Genomic DNA, 8,475 nt, shown 5'->3' with positions numbered 1-8,475 from the left:
ACAAAAGAACTCCGAAAGTTCATAGCGTCATCATATATGTATATTCAGATAAATTGTCTCCTGAGGAGTCACAACTGATCAAATCATAAAATGATACGCAAGCCGACAAGGCTGCCACTACACATCAATATCACATCATATGCAAGCCGGCAAGGCTGCCACCACAGACGGACATCATATCACAGCACATCGTATAGACACAGCTAAACAGAACTTATACACAACCCACACATATGTCTACAGACCTCTAAGAGTACGAATAGCGACATACGACGGGACAGGGCCCCGTCGTACCCCCGGATAACATATATATATATATATCATAGGATCTGTACCAAAAGTCTAGACTCCGGAACAACAGAGCTCTCCAAAACAGTTGAGTAGGAGTCCTATGTTGAAGCTTCACCAAATCGAATATCTGTACCTGTGGGCATGAAACGCAGCCCCCCGAAGAAAAGGGGTCAGTACGGAATATGTACTGAATATGTAAAGTAGTACTGAATCATAAAACAAGGAAAACACAACAGTAAACATGTTTAGAAAGCAACCCGGGAGTAACCTGGAACAGCATTTTGAACCATATCATGTGGCCCTTTTGCACAAATTCTAGCATACACAATATAAATATAGAATATCCTACTCGTTGCCGCTTCCGACTAATAACACAATAGTCCCTTCGGACGGCCACTTCCGGCATAATAACACAATAGTCCCTTCGGACGGCCGCTTCCGGCATAATAATGATGGCCCCTTTGGGCAGCCGCTTCCGGCTTAATAATAATGGCCCCTTTGGGTAGCCGCTTCTGGCTTAATAATGATGGCCCCTTCGGGCAACCGCTTCCGGTTTAATAATGATGGCCCCTTCGGGCAGTCGCTTCCGTCTTAATAATGATGGCCCCTACGGGTAGCCGTTTCCAGCTTAATATCACAACCATGTCAACATAACTTAATCCACAATACCCATACAAAGAGATTATGCTATGGAATGTAAACAAAAATCGTAAATGAAATGAAATAGTAAAATCTCGCATCTCCTTCGGAGTGGTTTTGAAAATCAAACTTTATGTTTCCTTTAGTATAAAAATAATTTCCTCGAAATCATTAGTAACACCATATACACAACTCAACTGGCACCTTATGGGTGTTCCCTTCGGAACAGAATAGGAGCTTATATATATCGACTATTATCCATCGTATAGGAAACTGAAGAGGGGAGCTCAATAACTTAAGAGTTCTAACATCAAGAAGTGAATAAGAATCACGAAACGCACTCAAGACTTACGAATAGTATTACCCCAAAGTTCATATCATTCATCACTTAAATCTAAGACATGCCAAAAGAAAGAAGGGACAGCTTTACATACCTGTTTAACGACTATTCGCAAACTCGTTCGCTTTGTCGCTCTTTTAGCCTATTTAACATAAAAGTAATGTTATCGTCACTAACTATACTTTCTAGTTCGTAAATCCGTAGCCCATCGCTTTACAGAACTTGTTCTTTAACTTATACATTCTCGTTTAGGACTTTCTATTAGTTAAGGGCTTAACGAAAATCAGGCAGCATTTCCCCTATATATTCGCCTAACCCGAATTTCCAATTATTCTCCTATCAACACAGAAATACCAACAATAGATATATACACATAAAATTCTCACAACTCAGCCCATAACAATTCTATATCTATTTCAACCCACGATTTTATATAATAACAATTCCATGTATTTTTCTTACTTCCGATTTCTTCCAATTCAATTTTAATAATTTCATTACAACATTAATATCACAACTACACCATAAAATAGGAAAATCTTACCTTAATTTTTTCGGAGGAATTTCTACTCTTAATTGCTCCAATTTCGCAATTTCTTCTTCCCCGATTCAATATCTAATGTTGCTATCACCTCCTTGAATTTGTATTGCACTTAGAACTTGATTGATTAAGCAACAAAAATAATTTTTACCCTTCAACCATGGCTAGCCGAGACCAGCCATGGAAATGCTCCCTTTGTTTTTTTTTTTGAGAAACCTTTTTGGAAATGAATTCAATTGCTCACTTTGTGAACAAACCATATCTTATATATGGTTGTCCTCTAATGGACACGTGAAACCTCCTCTAATGACTCATCCAACATTATTTTGCTGATTTGTTTGTTTTGTTTTGTTTTTTTTTTCTCTTTTTTTTAATTAAAACGGATGGGGCCCACAATTTAAAAATTAAATCAATTAATTTAATTAATCGCTAATTCCTACTTAATAATCTAATCATAGTTAATTAATCCCTAATCTCCAATAATAATTTCACTAAATAGAATTTATAAACAATTTATGTTTTAATTCAAATTTGAAAATTAAAGGTTTCTACTTTTTGTCCGAAAGCGATTTTGCCTTTAACTCGACTCGACTTGCTTGTGAATAGTTCGACGTATAACATCCTTCCCCCATTTAGAACATTCATCCTCGAATGTTAAACTGATTCTAAATTCCCAATACTTTCTCTAGTGTCCTCTTAATTAATTATACCATTCACATACCTCTTCCGTTTGTCGGTTCGCTCTAATTCATTATAGCGCATTCCAGGCCTCTACATAGTCATTCCTGTAATATCTTCTCTTTCTATTGCTTTCCGGGGTAATAATTCCACGTCATTGCCTTTACTCTCCGCTTACTTTGCAGTCCGTTGTCAGTTGTATCGCGAGCTCTTTCGTTGAAATCTTACTTTCTTCCTTGAGCGCTTGGTTTTAACTTGGCTTCTTCTTCTCCTATAGTTATTCCCTTGAGGTATCGTTTCGTTTATCTTACCTCTCAATCTTTAAATATGATTTTAATAATGCGCAAACGTCCCTTGTCGGTTCATTGGACTTTAATATCCCTGGAGTATCGCATGACTCTAGTAACCTGTGAACCCTTCGCAAGTTCTACAGGTAAAACGAAATTTCCCATAGGGTAACATTTTTGTACTCCGATACCCTTGCTTGGCTTTACTCATTGCTATAGCAATCCTTATGGTATTCACATTACACCTTGTTCGTAATCTAACCTATAATGTAACACTTCTTAATCTTATTCACGATTCTTACTATGTTTTAATTACACTCTGTGGAATAGGCGTACTTAACCCTTCGCCCTTTTTGATCAATCTTATCCTTAATATCTCATAAGTTGGTCTTATCAATACCTTCATAACTTGTCATAACTCTTCCTCGTCCGTACCTTTATCTCAATCATACTACTACTTCGTTTAACTGTAAACTCGTTGTAATCTATCCCTACTTATCGGTTCACTCGATACCCCAATAAAATGTACTGTTACGAGTTGCCACCTTTTTCTAAATCATTCCGAATCATCCTAGCATTTCATCAACAACATATGAAGTACATGATCCTAGACAGCCCACAAGTTTAAGTTTTCCTTCCACAAATTCCATCTCCAACTAGTTGATTGAGAACTAATAAAATGTCACTATGAAGCATTCTCTAACCACCAGTAGAAGAAAACTAAAATCCGACAAGCACCACAGGACTTGTAGTGCTTGATTCACATGGTTTACCTCCAGGTTTATTCTTGAGTCGTGAACGAATAATCTAGTTCACAAACTACTTGCTGTATGCTTTGTACTTTTCAATAGAAGTGAAACTTAAATACCAGACGTTTTTGCCCTTCAACATAAGCTTCTTCTAAGGCAAAAATGTTGTTGGACAGTATTCTGGTCCGTCCAAATGAATTCCAAACTTTGCTGCTCATATATTCTTTTTTGAAATAAAATTTCCCAAGTAAGAATGGTGCCCCTTACGAATGACATGGAGGGTATCTCTTCAAGCTTTGATCCAACATAATAAATTTACTCTATTGGTGTCGACTTTCAAGACATATTATGAACCTATATCTCATTCTTTTTTTTTTCCTATTCCTGGGAAAATTTGGGCAGAGTTTCCTCTGTACTTCTTACTATCCCAACACCTGCACGCAGGAAATACCAACAATGCATCACAGGGCCAACACATATACGTATATATCATATCATATCATAGCCACTTAGGACTCTCAATTTCCAGTAAAAAGTATAAAGGTGTCGGAACTTACCTCGCATATCGAACCTCAAAACGTACTTGATCCTTTAACGATCTGTCCTGTTATACCTTCCTATCTACATTCTTTTTCATCCTCCAACTTTAAATTTCAATCATGTTTCAATATTCTTACCTTATCCAACACGTCTCTTTCGCACCATAACTTACCTGTGTATTTGGTAACTACCAATATCATCGGTCGCTTTCTTCTGTCAATGTCGTTCTTCAGCAGAAATCAAAAGTTAGTATAAGGAATTTCATTACCTATAGCTGGGCTCTATCGCACGATCTTAAATATGAAAGAAAGGTAACATCCTAAATGTCCTGTAGCTTCCTGTTTATAGATGTGGTACACAACACACCGACAAAAGTGGTATCAGAGCCAGGTTCGTCCTCCGAAAGTTCATAGCGTCATCATATATGTATATTTAGATAAATTGTCTCCTGAGGAGTCACAACTGATCAAATCATAAAATGATACGCAAGCCGACAAGGCTGCCACTACACATCAATATCACATCATATGCAAGCCGGCAAGGCTGCCACCACAGACGGACATCATATCATAGCATATCGTATAGACACAGCTGAACAGAACTTATACACAACCCACACATATGTCTATAGACCTCTAAGAGTACGAATAGCGACATATGACGGGACAGGGCCCCGTCGTACCCCTGGATAACATATACATATATATATATATATATATATATATATATATATATAATAGGATCTGTACCAAAAGTCTAGACTCCGGAACAACGGAGCTCTCCAAAACAGTTGAGTAGGAGTCCTTGTCACGACCCAACCCCGTGGGCCGCGACTGGCACCCTAGCTGGGTACCCGGACATACCTACCTGACCGAATTTCGCATCGTACAGATTTTTTTTTTCAAACGGATATTACAGAAGTAGGCCGATACAGATACGGCACGCGCGCAAGCATATATATATATATACCTGAACATGCAGACTTTTACAGATAAGCCGATAAGGCTAACATACAGACGAAACCCGTAACCCACACATCTATCTACATGCCTCTACAGACATACAGAATCATATGACGGGACAGGGCCCCGTCGTACCCAGAATTTCCATACATGCAGAACATACGGAAAACAGAAGATATATACCAAAAGTGTATGCTCCGGATCAAAGGAGCTCTTCAAACAGCTGAATCAGAACCCTACGCTAGCGGCGTATCACCTGGTGCGTCTGTACCTGCGGGCATGTAGCGCAGCCCCCGAAGAACGGGGGTCAGTACGAAAAATGTACCGAGTATGTAAAGCAGAAACATAACAGATACAATCATAGTCCGAACCGGAGTCACAGAAATATAACGGACATAACCATACATCAGGCGGACGGACAGAGTCATGATGCAGACCGACATACAGAATCGTGGTCCATACAGATAAACAGAATCATGGTTCAGACAGACAGACGGAATCATAATCCGGACAGATGAGCAGAATCGGAACCCATACAGACGTATAGAACCAGAATCCATACGGACATACAGACATAGTCGAAATTCAGGCGGACAGACAGAAGTATACCAGACAGAATTATGCATGCAGAGTAGTGCAGAGTCATACTAAATCATACAGAATCATACGGAGGCACGTGCTTATATAAACACTGATGGCACATGCATACAGATCCCGGCCCTGTCTGGGGGCGCGGTAAACAGAACCCGGCCCTCTTAGTACGGGACGCGGTGGACAGACAGAATCAGATCAGATCAGATCATATCAGATGCCATCCTGGCCGCCATCCCCATACACAGATCAATATATCATAATCATACAGATATAACAGATCCCGGCCCGCACACCGAGGGACGCGGTGAACAATGCAGAGGAATATGCACGATAACAGAACCTGGCCCGGGACACAGTGAAGGGATGCATTGAGACAGCCACGAACAGATCCATGAGAAACCATATACATACAGACTCACATACAGACTCAATCAGACTGAAGGGTGCCAAACGGCGAGTCAAAATCAGAGCATACGGATAGTATGCATAGTACGCGCCTATATTCTACTTGGGAAGGCACGACAGATTATTATCAGAATCAGATTCTCAGATGTTCAGAAATCATTTTGTAAGAATTTCATAAAAATAGTTGTATCATGATCAAAATAATAGTTCAGATGGTTTCTGAGAAAATCGGACAAAACGGAAGTATTTAAAGTATTACAGAAGATATCGGGCCTTGCGGGCCCGCCTCGGACCAACCCGAGGCAACATATGTAAATTATTGATAATAGACCTTATGAGGTCATCCATAATCGTTTGGAAGTGTTCCGACTCCATTTAGGGAAATTTTGTACAAAAACTCACTTTAAAGGCAATTTGTAAGAAAATAGCTTCAATTGAATTGAAGGAATTGGAGCGGTTTTCCGTCTCGAATTCCGGGGAACGGAGTCGTACTTAAGGCTCGCGGCCGAGCCTATCACATCCAGAACATACCTAGGAACAAAGGGAAATGCTTCACATACCTCGATAGCGCCTTACGCTCGCTTGGCGTCGACTTCAATTTCGTCCAAAATCTAGAAATGGTCAAGTTTACCAATTAGCAATTTCAAGCCTTTAGAACTTGAACCTTAACTCATACTTTTCTACAAAAATTTGGGCAGCATCTCCCCTATACATACCACATCCCCGAGATTGACTCGGCTCCAAACATCAACAACCAACCAAACAACAATACCAACAACATCCATAAGTAATCAAAATGCGTTCTACATAAATAATCTTCTTTCCGCATAGTTTAATAACTTTCATTCAAACTTCACATTGTCAAACTAGTATCCACATTTTCCATATCCACTAACTAATTCAAGATTGTTCAAATGCATTCCAATAGCCTTCCAAACAATATTCATGAATTCAAGTATTCCCGCCAATTCCATATTCTACCCAAAGTTTCTACCAATTGCAACGAAACTTCCAAATCACATTGTTTCTTTCCAAATTCGTTACCAACAATCGTAATTCACATTTAGGATCTTACTTCCACACTTATATAAAAATCATATAAAATTCACATAATTTCTCATAATTACATACAAGAAATCCCAACACCAATTCAAGTCATGAAGCCTTTATTTGCGACACAAAGGTCACAACGACACAACTAACAAACCAAATAAACTTGAATTCATTTCTCCCCCACACCCACATAGCTCACGGCCAAACACATCATTTACACACACACAAACTATGCACACACACACACCATACTTCCATAATTCTCATCTAATTCTAATCATTATAACATATATACTTATTCCATAACATGAAACATAGAATGCATACCTTTCCTTCAAATTCCAACTTTCCGCAAACGTGGTTCTTCCGCCAAACTAGTTATACCACGTTGAAGAGCGTCTTGAACTTGTTACTAATTCAAGAAGAACAAGATTTTTGGATTGAAGGCTAAAATTTTTTTTTTTTGTTCTTGGTTTGGCCGAGAGGCCTCTTAGGCTTGAGCTCTCAAGTTTTCTTCTTGTTTCATGAATCTTCTAGAAAATGAACACTTGGCCCCTTTTTATTATAATTCTTGATCACATGATAAATCACATGACCAATTTATGGGCTTGGGCCTTTAGTTGGCCGGCCACCCCAATTGGGCCTCTAATTTGTAAGATTTTCTTTTTTTGGGCCAACCCGGTTGGTCACGAGTTGGGCCTAGCCCACTGACCTTTCGACCTTAAAACATCCGTATCTCCTTGTACCGACGTCGCCTGGGAGCCCACGACCTACCGTTGGAAAGCTATTTCAATTATCTACAACTTTTATATCTGGGTATTTTCCCAAGTTCCAGACTTATAATGCCGTTTTTGCCCCTCCAAGTCAGGTCATCCGAAAACGTTTTCTTAAAAATGTTCGTTTGGAGGGCTTCCACTTTGATTTGGCCCCAGGGCCCTTCACGAGTTGTGTTTAAATTTACATATACGATTCATATAACTTTTCACATGTCCCAAAAAAAATCTTGGCGTGTGGGCCCCACCTCACCTTACAAATAATTCGACGTTCGAAAATGCAGAATATAACAGTCCTATGCTGAAGCTTCACCAAATCGACTATCTGTACCTGCGGGCATGAAACGCAGCCCCCCGAAGAAAGGGGGTCAGTACGGAATATGTACTGAATATGTAAAGTAGTACTGAATCATAAAACAAGGAAAACACAGCAGTAAACAAGTTTAGAAAGCAACCCGGGAGTAACCTGGAATAGCATTTTGAACCATATCATGTGGCCCTTTTGCACAAATTCTAGCATACACAATATAAATATAGAATATCCTACTCGTTGCCGCTTCCGACTAATAACACAATAGTCCCTTCGGACGGCCACTTCCGGCATAATAACACAATAGTCCCTT

Source organism: Lycium barbarum, unplaced genomic scaffold, assembly GCF_019175385.1.
Source record: "Lycium barbarum isolate Lr01 unplaced genomic scaffold, ASM1917538v2 unchr_scaffold_03, whole genome shotgun sequence".
Classification (NCBI taxonomy): domain Eukaryota; kingdom Viridiplantae; phylum Streptophyta; class Magnoliopsida; order Solanales; family Solanaceae; genus Lycium; species Lycium barbarum.
This window is presented reverse-complemented; position numbering follows the sequence as displayed.